Source organism: Nicotiana attenuata, unplaced genomic scaffold (genome assembly GCF_001879085.1).
Source record: "Nicotiana attenuata strain UT unplaced genomic scaffold, NIATTr2, whole genome shotgun sequence".
Classification (NCBI taxonomy): domain Eukaryota; kingdom Viridiplantae; phylum Streptophyta; class Magnoliopsida; order Solanales; family Solanaceae; genus Nicotiana; species Nicotiana attenuata.
In genome coordinates this window covers 95,882-108,225 of record NW_017670789.1, presented here as the reverse complement: position 1 = coordinate 108,225, position 12,344 = coordinate 95,882, and the positions used below count along the sequence as shown (strand labels likewise).

The following is a 12,344-nucleotide window of genomic DNA, read 5'->3' as shown; positions in this document are numbered from 1 at the left end:
GGAGTAATTTTTGTATATATGAACTCGTGAGAGTGTGAGGATTCCGAATTTGTAAATTTTTGCCGATTCCGAGACGTGGGCCCGGGGGGCTCTTTGGGCGATTTTCCTAATTTCGTGTATTAGCTTTTAATTAATTAGTTGAATTAGTTACTTGAAGTTATATTTACATTATGCAATTACTTTGAATAGATTTGGGCCATTTGGAGTCCGATACTCGTGGCAAGAACATGGTATTGAGTTGATTGAGCTGGTTCGAAGTAAGTGGCTTGCCTAACGTTGTGTGGGGGAAACCCCCCTTAGGAATTGGTACTGTGATATATGAAATGCCTTGTACGTGAGGTGACGATTGCGTACATGTTCTAATTGTTGATAATCATGTTTTCATTAAAAAATTAAAATTGCGTTTTCTTCCCTGTTTTTACTAACTGCAATTTAAGCCTACTGTTAGCTTAGGAAATCATGTCTAAGTGACTTAACTGCTTTACTTGCTCAAACTGCCTTATTTGAATTCTATGCAGCATGCTAGGCTAGAAATACATGTTTCACCTTGGTATAAATTTGATGGAATTGAATATTCTTCATGTTGTTGCTGTGTGTTTACTTTGGGACTATGGGCGATATCCCGGGAGACCCCCCTTTCCTGTTATTTGGGACTACGGATGTGGTATTTTGGGAGATCCCCCTGCACATTTACATTGGAACTACGAGACTGCACCCAGTAGATTCCCCCAGTACTGAGTATTTACATTTGGGACTACGGATGTGGTATACCCGGAGATCCCCTGCGCGTTATGAGTTGGACTACGGGACGACACCCGGAAAATTCACTGGATATTTATATTTGGGGACTACAGGACGGTATCCTGGGAGATCCCCAGTTGTTATCTCAGTGTTGAGCTGTAATCCTTCTGTGATTATTTTGTCTCTGTTGTAGTTGTTGCTACTCTTATTACCCTGTGTTACTTTAATACCGTTTCTTTTCCTTATATATTATTGTATATGACCGGTAGGGCCCTGACCTTCCTCGTCACTACTCGACCGAGGTTAGGCTTGGCACTTACTGGGTACCGCTGTGGTGTACTCATGCCCTTTCCTGCACATGTTTTTCGTGTGCAGATCCAGGTACTTCGACTCAGCCCTACTACCCTTGAGGCGAGGCGATTCTCCAGAGACTTCGAGATATATCTGTCACGTCCGCAGACCGAGGAGTCCCTTTCCATTCTCTCTTGTTGTGATAGCCCTTCTATCTTTTCTTTTGATTTAGACATTCCGGAGTTAGAGCATTTTATCGTATTCATAGCTTGTGATTCATGGGATTACGGGTTTTGGGAGTTGTTCGGTTTTGAGATCTTATATTGTATATGCCGAGCGGCATCTTAATCACTTTTATATTAGTTATCTTTGGTTTTTATTAGTTTTTCCACATTTGTTTCTTTTTTTCCGCAATTGTTAGGCTTACCTAGTCGTAGGGACTAGGTGCCGTCACGACATGTTCACGGAGGGCGAACTTGGATCGTGACACTTAATTGCAAAATTGATTAGCTACGTTTTCGCACCTCATGTGCTTGTGTAATTTCTTAAGTGAGTTGTATCTGTTCTTTCTTTTGCTCCTTCTTTAGTTGCATGGGTTGCATCCTAGTGTTGATGAATTTAATATTAATTAGGCGTTTGTTCTGATTTTCTTATTATATTTGATTTTTAAATCTTGAAGGAAGGGAAACATATTTAATTGATTTTATCTTTTACGAAAAGAAAAATATAATTCTTCGATGTTTGACTAGTCCTTTTTCTTGGAGGCAAATATTTTGGACTTCTATTAATAGAGAATCTTTCCCTCTTATTTAGTAGTATTCGCAATATAGCCTTTAAGCGTTTGAGAGTCTTGTTTAGATGGAGAATTTTTGAGACAAGTATTAATATGTCACTTGTGCGTGCCTCTTTCTGAGGTTGTTCTCTCGATATTTTATATACTTTTTTATATAGTGTATTGCTCATCCCCGCCTGTATACGTAGACATAGGTCAAATTATTGAACAACATTAAATTTTTGTGTCTCTTTTAATATATTTCTCTTTTGTTGTCTGATTTATCATTGTTCAATGTTTACTACTAGCTTCCGCATGACACCTGATTATTTCGATCCTAACATTTAAACTCTTAGAAGCTCTAGGAATCTTGGGATTATGTTCAAGGTAGTCATTTACAAATACTTCTTCATTTATAAAACCATTTAAAGATTGCTCCTTTTACATCTATTTGAAAAAGCTTAGAACTTTTGAACGGTGCATATTGAAGAAGCCTTCGGATAGATTCTAACATAACGGCGAGGTCAAATGTTTCATCATAATTGATTCAGTCTTGCTAAATGTCACTACCCAAATTCTATCGTAGGTCGTGATAGCGCCTGACACCATTGTCAGGCAAGCCAACCCTAATTCAACTAATGGGTTCTCATTATTTTACCAAAACAACCCCAACATTTTCTTAACAGTTAAGCTTTTAAAAAGTCAATAATTAACAAATTCGTAATAATATAAATACATCCTAAAATAATAGTCTACAGTGTGTGCCAGGAACTAGTGTCACAAGTACCAGGGCAACTAGTAGAATGTACAAAAATACCGCTATCCTACTACCTGAAATAGAATAGACTGTACATAACAACAACAAAAGAAGAGAACTCCGGTATGCTGTTGAACGACTCAGGAGGGGCAGCTCACCGTGAGATGTCGATCAAGAATCAGGAACGCGCGCCGGAGGGGTAACTAGATGCACCTGCCTCAGCTCCTATACAGTTAAGTACAGAAGTGTAGTATGAGTACATAAACAACATGTACCCAGCAAGTATTCAGTCTAACCTCGAAGAAGTAGTGACGAGGGGTCAACTTGACACATAGTAAGGTCAATATCAATAATATTTAGGGTTTACGCTAAGCATGGATAGCATGAATATAATGACAGTCTCAAAACAAGGGGAAATAATATATCAATTTCAGTCATGTCATATAATAACTTGCATTTCAAAGCATATAAACAGAGTAAGTCATGGATAAATTCCACACAAATAACATGCGCACATTATGCCGAGGTTGTACGGTCTGGTCCAACATAATAATAATTGTGTACTGCCAGAGGGTCGAATGGCGCGAACCATAGATGCATCTATTTCTACCGAGGCGATCTGCCCGATCCACAAATAGCAATTATTATCAAGAAGCCACATATTGCTCATTTATAGTCAAATAAATTCATACAAGTTCTCAAGTAGGTGTGTACATTCATTTATATTTATTTACAATCCCTATCATGTCCTAATTGATCTCAATAGCAAGCAATAATGTAAGCATTTGCATGTACGGCATGATACGGGTCCTAAACTACCCGGACAATTAGCATAATAGTAGCTACTCACGGACTCTCGTTACCACGTACGTACGTAGCCCCACAGATAATCACATACATTCATTTAATTCACCTAGTGGTTTATTTCCCTCTTACGAGGTTAGAAAGGAGACTCACCTTGCTCCAAAGCTTACTTCCAATTTCAAGAACGCGCTCAAACCCTCAATTCGGATCCGAACGATCCAAAACTATTCAAACGGGGTAAGAACTAGTCAATACAAGCTCAAGAGTTCATATTCTAACTATTAAAGTAATCTCCCAACCCTAAATACAAGTTTCCTAAAATTCATCCCCGGGCCCATGTACCCGGATTCCGAAAATTCTCGAGCGAAGTTGTTACCCATAACCAAAGGATCAAGAATATATGATTTTTACTTCATTCCATAACAAATTTCGTGGTTAAATATTATTTTTATCAAAATCCTTGATTTTTCTCTGAACCCGCAATTTTCGCTAATTTACATGGTATAATCTGCCCCTAAACTATGTATCAAACTCACATTATGTAGAATTAACTTACCTCACAATGCTAGGCTGAAATTCCCTCTTTGGAAGCTCCCAAATCGCCCAAGAAATGAATGAAATGTGTTAAAAATGACACATTTCCCGTATTAAATAAAGGCACTGCCTTCAGCGATTTCCTCACTTGCGGTTAGGGGACCGCATCTGCGGTCTCGCTTCTGTAAGGAGAGGTCCGCATCTACGAAGTTTGAGCGGGCTGGCTGGGGCCGCATCTGCGATTTGGGGGCCGCTTCTGCGGTTCCGCTTCTGCGAAAGAGGAGCCGTATCTGCGGTTCCTGGGCTCCTCCCCTTGGGCCGCACCTGCGAGGGATTGACTGCTTCTGCGGTCTCGCACCTGCAGCTGGCCAACTGCAGGTGCGGTTATGACAGCAAACTGGAGCTTCGGCTCCTTCCAAAATTTCTAACTCAACTCGAGCCTCGTCCAATTTACGCTCGGGCCCCCGAGGCCCCGCCCGAACATACCGACAAGTTTAAAATCATAAAACAAACTCGCTCGAACACTCAGAACGCCTGAATCAACGCTAAATCTAAGAATCACTCCCTAAAACTAATTGAATCAAACTTATGAACTTGAAGTTGTTCAATTCACATCTGATGCAACGAAACACACTTATAGTACTCGGATTGACACCAAATTTTGCGTGTAAGTCTTAAATGACAATACGGAACTATTCTCGGTCTCGGAATTCCGTTCGGACCTCGATAACACAAAAACCCGCTCTAAACCAAATATTTAAGAACTTCAAAATCCTTAAGGAATCAACTTTCACTATTAGGCGCCGAAACGCTCCCGGGTCGTCCAAAACACGAGCCGGACATACGCCCTAGTCCGAAATCATCATATGAAGCTGTTGGAACCCTCAAATCGTGATTCCGTGGCCATTTTTCCAAAATGTTGACCGAAGTCAAACTTGGCCTTTTAAGCCAATCTTAAAGAACCAAGTGTTCTGTTTTCAACCCAAACTCTTCCAAATCCTGAACCAACCATCCCCGCAAGTCATAAATAAGTAAAAGCAAGTACGGGAAGTCTTATTTAGGGGAATAGAATTCTAGAAAGCAAAAAGACCAGTCGGGTCGTTACACTAAAAGTACCCTTCGACGACCAGAGCTTAGCCTTTTGTTTTCTAGTGCGTGCTAGGACACGCATATTCTACAAATACTTCTTCGTTTTTTAAACCATTTCAAAATGCACTTTTTTCATTCATTTAAAAATGCCTAAAACATTTATTTTTGTTTTATAAGAAATACGAAGATCGAAACTTAAGAAATAAAAATAGAAGATATATTAGGAAAAATACCAGTGCAACATTACCATTACGGGGAATAAAGCATACGTAGGGCACTTATTCGGCCTACATAACATTAATATTTATTCTTACATCCAGTGAACACAGAGAAGACATAGGCCCTGAATTAGTACATGTTTTACACTACTTAGTTTTATTACAAAGCAGATTCATGATCATGCTTCAGCCTTTCCGATTCCGCCATGCTTTATGAACACAAAGGCCTTTGCATTCTCTGCGAGAACCAAACGACTATATCCATTTTCCTCGGCAATGCCAACATTTTGGCAAGTAAACTTCTCTCCATAGGGACAGAAGACTAGCTTATACGTCGAGCCACCAAGAGACTTAATTTGAAACCAGATATTCACATCCAGGGGATTTCCCAACTTTGCACCTGTGCTTATGGTGTTGTGCTTTGGAGGTTTAGGGTAGTTGTCTACTTTCCACACAGTTAGGTTAGCACACTCATAATAATCAAGATAAAAGTTGATGTTTAATGAAGATGACTCCACAATCTCCTGATGTTTGGGCTCTTTAGGTCTGAAGTAGACTGCTATACCTGTTGAGACATATAATATAACTAAAATCATCAAAAAATTGCGCTCCTTTTATATGAGATGATCACATATTAATTAAAACACATAATTGAACAGTACCTTTATCAAGATCACTGCGGGATTACACCACCGCTGTGGGACAAGCGTTTTCTTCTTGATCACCAAGATTAGCAAGCCGTACGCCGCCAGCTCCCCATATATCTGAAATTATGAAGTACCTGGTGTTTACTTGTAGGGGATTACCATCTGTATCGTGGACAGCCCTCAATAGTTGTTTCGGAGTATCAGTGGTGCAAGTTGCCATGGCTGACAAGGGAACTAATGCAAGAGAAAACAAGAGTAAGATGATCTTCATTTTTGATTTTTCTGTTTCTTGAGTAGAATATGTGAAATTTGTTTTGGATGCTTTATTCGTTCCTACTAACCTTGAATTTATAGAGAAGAAATGTGCCATGATATTATTCTTCCGATGTGAACAACGTGTGTTTATTATGACATTATTGTCATTTCGGCAACCCTCCCCACACATGCATTATTTTCTTCTTGTATTACTAGTACTATTATATAATATGATCAATCCTTTATCAAAGAATTCCAAATCGTGGCACGAAATAAATGCATGAAGCGGCACAAATTATCTAACACACAGATTAATCAGTTGCTCTATGGGTGTGTTTGGTAGGAAGGAAAATATTTTTCGGAAAGTATTTTTTAATTTTTCTATGTTTGGTTGGCTTAAATATTTTGGAAAATATTTTCCTCATCAAGTCATTTTCCTCCAATTAAAGGAAAATATATTCCTTATTAAGAGAAGGGAAAACAATTTCCAAAACTCTTTTTCCACCTTTCCAACCCTATTCCCCATCCCCACCAACCCACCCCAACCCCACCCCACCCTACCCACCCCAGCCCAACCACCACCCCACCCCCACCCTCCCCCTACCCCCACACAAATGAGTATTTTCTTTTAATGATATAAAAATTATTTTTTTCCGTTTTAACAAAAAAAAAGTACTTTCTTTTCATGATGTAGAAAAAGTATTTTCTTTCACTCATTCTCTTTTCATGATGAAGAAAAAGTATTTTCATTTATTTCATTAAAACGATTATTTTATTTTCATGTTGTAGAAATAGTACTTTCTTTTTCAACCAAAAAAAGAGTATCTTCTTTATAGTTATGGATCATAAATTTCAACGTTGTTTTGCGTAAAAGTAAAGCAACACATTAGTTCCTTTGGATTTTTCTGAATTGTTTGAAGAATAATTAAATTGTTGAAGAAAATAGAGTCCTGCAAACGTCGGGTATTTGGAAGGGGGGGGGGGGTAATGAAACATGAGGACTTGGAGGAAGGGGGTGAGGAGAGTAGCATAAAAACTATATTTTCTACTCTCTAACCAAACACTAGAAAATATTTTCCAGAAAAAGTTTTTCACTCACCACCTAAACAAGGGAAAACAAGTGAAACATTTTCCATAGAAAATATTTTCCTTCATACCAAACACACCCTATATTACAATGATTTTGCTCTCATAAGGTCGATACTAATATTTACCAATATTTAATTATGTATGTTTACCCTCAAAATCTGATAACAATTGAATTTGTAAGTGGTTTTAAGGATACGCGGATTAATTTGACACAAGCTATAAATTGGATTAGATTAAACATGTAAAGATAAAATGAATTCAAACCATGCGAATAAGACAATTTCAGCCTTTGTGAAATTGTGCACCCTCGATCCGGGATTGCTATAGTCAACACTGATAAACAAGTGGAAAAAGCTAAATAATAGAAAAATGATAATATATTGCCTTGGAACACGCGTTACAGTTATGTATACGATAGAATCGGAGGGGTACGATATCACGTAATCAAGATACCTCGGAAGATCATCGCGAAAGCTCGAGGCTACGGTCGAGTTTTTCCTTCCTCGAGGTTCGTCGACGCTCGACCTTGAGATAATGTTGACACCGATTATGGCAGAAATGGGGAGTTCCCAAGGCACACGGCTAGGGCTGACAAAGTCTAATGGGCTATCCTGAACCCAAATAAGGGTGTCATTCAGCTTTCCCATCCCCATATCTATGTAATTAATGTATTTTGTACTATGCCGGGATTTTCCTCCTATATAAAGGGAACCCTTGTCATTTTGTAAGGATTTGTTGCTTTAGCTGCTCCACACGAAATATACAAGAACATTCTCTCTGCTTTCTAACATATTCGCTTGATATTATTGCTTCCATTTATTATCTTCATTATTGTTCATCATTTAGTGCTAATCATTGGCCATAAAGAGCCTTCTTAGATTTTATTATAACTGTTAGTCATACTTCGATCACCTTAGATAGCTCATAGTCGAGCCCCGGAATCGACCTCGAGGCCCCTGGATCGACAAGCTCGAGGCTCCGATTGTCAACCTATCGGTTTGATTATCATTTCATCCTTAACTCTTATTTCGCTTCTAAGCCTCACATACATAGCATCAACTGCTTAACAACCGGAATAAAAATAGATCATAATTTTAGAGTCCCACAATAAAATTTAATTTTAATTACCATTTTCACGGTAAATAGTTTGGCGCCCACCGTGGGGCTACAAATAATAGTGATTAGTTTCTTGCTGGTTCCATTACACAACGCAAATTATCTTTCACGCTTTTCTTGTCCAGAGATCTTTGATTTCAAGAAAACCCCCGCCCGGGATGAACGGGAGGTTAGCCTTCATGTTATTTTTGAAATTTTGCAGGCATAACAGCTGGCTATTGCTCAGCTGCAAAGCCACCAGAAAACTCCTAGCACAGTAGCACCGGGGACGGCTCCCCCGCCCGAACAGGTACCGGAGAGATCGAGCAATAACGGTTCGATGGTCGATCCCGTCATCGTAAAGATGCTCGAGGACCTCAACAGAAGGATCGAATCGGGCGAGAAAATGATAGAAGCCTACAATAAGAAGGTCGAGACATACAACTCCAGGGTCGACCAAATTCTAGGAGCGCCCCCGATTTTAAAAGGTGTGGACTCGAAGAAGTTCGTACAGAAGTCGTTCCCACAGGAAGCGGCCCCGAAACCCATTCCAAAGAAGTTCAGAATGCCCGACCTCCCAAAGTATAACGGAACGTCAGACCCCAACGAGCACGTCACCGCCTACACTTGTGCAGTAAAGGGCAACGACCTAAGGGACGACAAGATCGAGTCCGTCCTGCTGAAAAAGTTCGGGGAAATGCTCTCTAAAGGGGCAATGATGTGGTATCACAACCTGGCCCCAAACTCGATAGATTCATTTGCCATGTTAGTGGATTCTTTCATTAAGGCACATGCTGGTGCCATCAAAGTAGCAACAAGGAAATCCGACGTCTTCAAGATTAAACAGAGAGATAATGAGATGCTGTGAGAGTTCGTATCTCGCTTCCAAATGGAATGAAGGGAACTACCACCGGTCTCTGACGACTGGGCGGTGCAGGCCTTTACTCAAGGTCTGAATGAATGAAGCTCGGTGGCTTCAAAACAGCTGAAGCAGAACCTAGTCGAGTACCCGGCCGTGACTTGGTCGGATGTTCATAACCGATACCAGGCAAAAATCAGGGTCGAGGACGACCAACTGGGGGCCCCCTCGGGCTCAGTATACCCAAGCAGGCTTCTGGCAAAAGAGCCAAAACCAAACAAAGAAAGGTACCGGCCATACATCGAAGATAGGAGGAACGCCCCGAGGCGCAACGTACCCTGCAACGATCGAAGGATGGACCGAGGACAGAATCCTCGGGGAATAGTCAATAGAGCCGGGTTTGATAGGCACACGGGGCCAGTAGAGGCACATCGCCTGTCAGAATACAACTTCAACGTTGATGTATCAGACATCGTGTTTGCCATCAGCAAAATCAGAGATGCCAAGTGGCCCAGGCCTGTGCAATCGGATCCTTCGCAAAGGTATTATAACTTAATGTGTGAGTTTCACAACACACATGGCCACAAGACCGAGGATTGCCACCAGCTCCGAGAAGAAGTAGCCAGACTACTCAGTAAAGGTCACCTCCGAGAATTCTTAAGTGATCGGGCTAAAAATGATTTTCGAGAAAGAGAGGCGGCCAAGAAGAACGAAGAAAATAAGCCACAACACGTCATCCACATGATCTTGGGAGGCATCGATGCTCCACAAGAACCCGTGATGAGAAAGACGAAAATATCCATCACCAGAGAAAAGCGAACTGGGGGTACAGACCCGAAGACGCCCTCATGTTCAGTGAAGAGGACACTGAGACCTTGTCTCAACCTCACAATGACGCACTGGTAATCTCTTTCCTCGTAAATACATTTCAAATAAAACGTGTACTCGACAAAGGATGGGATTAAAACCGTCTACGGGGAACAGCATGCGGCGAGGGAAATGTTCGCGGTGCACGATGTAACACCAACACCAGTGCATCCACCCTCGAAGGATCCAAAAGATAATCAAACAGTAAAATACCGATAGCAAGCTACGCCCTCGGCTAAGTCCAAACCAAACGAAGCGAAGGACCATACCGCGTCCTCATGACAAACGGTCGAAACATCACTGGCGCATTCCACACTAAGGTATGACCGTCTCTTTTCTCTTTCAGTTATATTCTAAGCTAACCTAAGTGCAGGTATTCGATCAGAACGGCCAAAGCAATCTCCAACTCGAAGGCCTTAGGTTTCAAAAGCATGCGTTGCACTCTTTTCCTTCGACCAGGTTTTCATCCCAAAAAGGGTTTTACCGGCAAGGTTTTTAACGAGGCAACACCTATATGCTACCTAAAGAAAACTCAACTAGTATTCAAGGCTTCTTTTGCAATCAACCTCAAACACTGGGGGGCATCCCCCCGGAAGATCACCTTCTCGGAGAAGCTATGACATGCTGAACAGGGTCCCGATAGGAAAATAATGTACCGGACGAAATGGTCAAACGAACCGTGTCCGCATAGAACAACCAAGCTCCTAACCGCAAAGGCATGTATACTTGTACCAAGTGATTGAAGAATACTTTTCATCAAAGCATTTCACGCTTCAAGAGAAACTCGGTATTTTTTGCAAAAATAGTTCCTCTGTCAAAAACGTCCCGAACACTCGAGGACTGGTATCGACAACTCAAAACAATGCAACGCCCGGGTCGGAGCTCCAATCTCATAAGCCCTCAACGAGGCAACATCCAAATCACGAAATGGCTCCAAAGCCAAAAATGCCCCGAACACTCGGGGGCTGGCGTCGAAAAATCAAAGCCACATGAACTGCGGGTCGGAGACTCCGGAATCGTAAGCCCTCGAACGAGGCAGCACCAAGTTTGCAAGTAATGGCTCCCGAGCCGAGAAATCCTCGATAAGCTCGGGAACAGCCGTCAAATCGTCATCTCTATCGCAATGGCTCCTGAGCTGAAAGATCCTTGATAACTCGGGGAGTGTCGCCAACCAGCAACCATTAAAAACCCGAAGCCATAAGACCCCGAGCGGGCAGACTCGATCTCGTAAGACCTACATAAGGCAGCAACAATATCTGTAAGACCTCAAGCAAGGTATGAACCATACTTGTACCAAGTATCCAAAAACTGTAAGACCTGAAAGGCATGCAAATTTTGTAAGACCTTACAAAAGGTATAAACTCGATCTCAAAGTTAAGGTTATATATCGAACGTGTAATATCCCTAAAAGGCATACCCTCGATATAGACGCCTAAACTACTTCACTCGGGATCAAAAATGGCTCAGGCCAACCACAAATGACTACGGTCATAAGGCTGTACTAGCCAAACTAACGCGACTCGGGGACGCCCGACCGTCGCTACAAAATCACATGGCTTCAATTACTTCGAATCTACATCGAAAAGAACCGGTTAAAGAGGCTACCCTCGACATAGGCAAAAGAGCTTCGACTATGTCAGCTCCAAATCACAGGCTTCGAGATACTCAGCCCACGAGCCATACCTCCCAAGGTGCTCGATCATCGCAACATAACGACTCGTAATCGAGGTTCTTCTCGAACCGTCAAAGAGTCAGGAAAAAACTATTTCAAAAGTCCTTAACGAGGGAAATCCAAAGGCTATTAATGGTCGAATCGACCCAAGGCGTAAGAGCCACTGTCGCCAGCCCACATAAAAGGTTGCTTCGACCCAAGGCGTAAGAGCCATCGTTGCCAGCCCGCATAAAAGGTCGTACCGACCCAACATGTAAGAGCCTAAGGGCCAACTTTGAACATAAAAACTTGAGGGTCAAATGAGCTCGAGTCGAAACCCGACTCGGAGACTAAACCCAAAATAGTTGATCAAAACAGGTCTAAAAACAAAAGCATAAGAGCTCAAATGCCAGCTTATACTAAAGGCTCGCATCGGCCGAGTACATAGAAGCCTACGGGCCAGCCCGATGAGCCTCAGGGCCATATCACGAATATAAGGATTCCTATCGACTAGAAAGACCAGTTCACTCGACCAAATTCGAGACAGAAAGGGATACAGAAGAAGTAAAGCCATGAGGTTTTCTTGTACACATATACGAAAAAATGCAATCTCCATCTACAAACATGCTTTGAAGGTGCTACATACGGATGGCAAAATCTACCCCCCCCCCCCCC

At 41.6% G+C, this 12,344-nt stretch overlaps 1 pseudogene; it reads right to left on the bottom strand.

Annotated features, from left to right (window-relative positions):
* Window positions 1–5,230: 5,230 nt before the first annotated feature.
* On the bottom strand, window positions 5,231–6,167 carry LOC109243341 (annotated as a pseudogene).
* Between the last annotated feature and the right edge of the window lie 6,177 nt (window positions 6,168–12,344).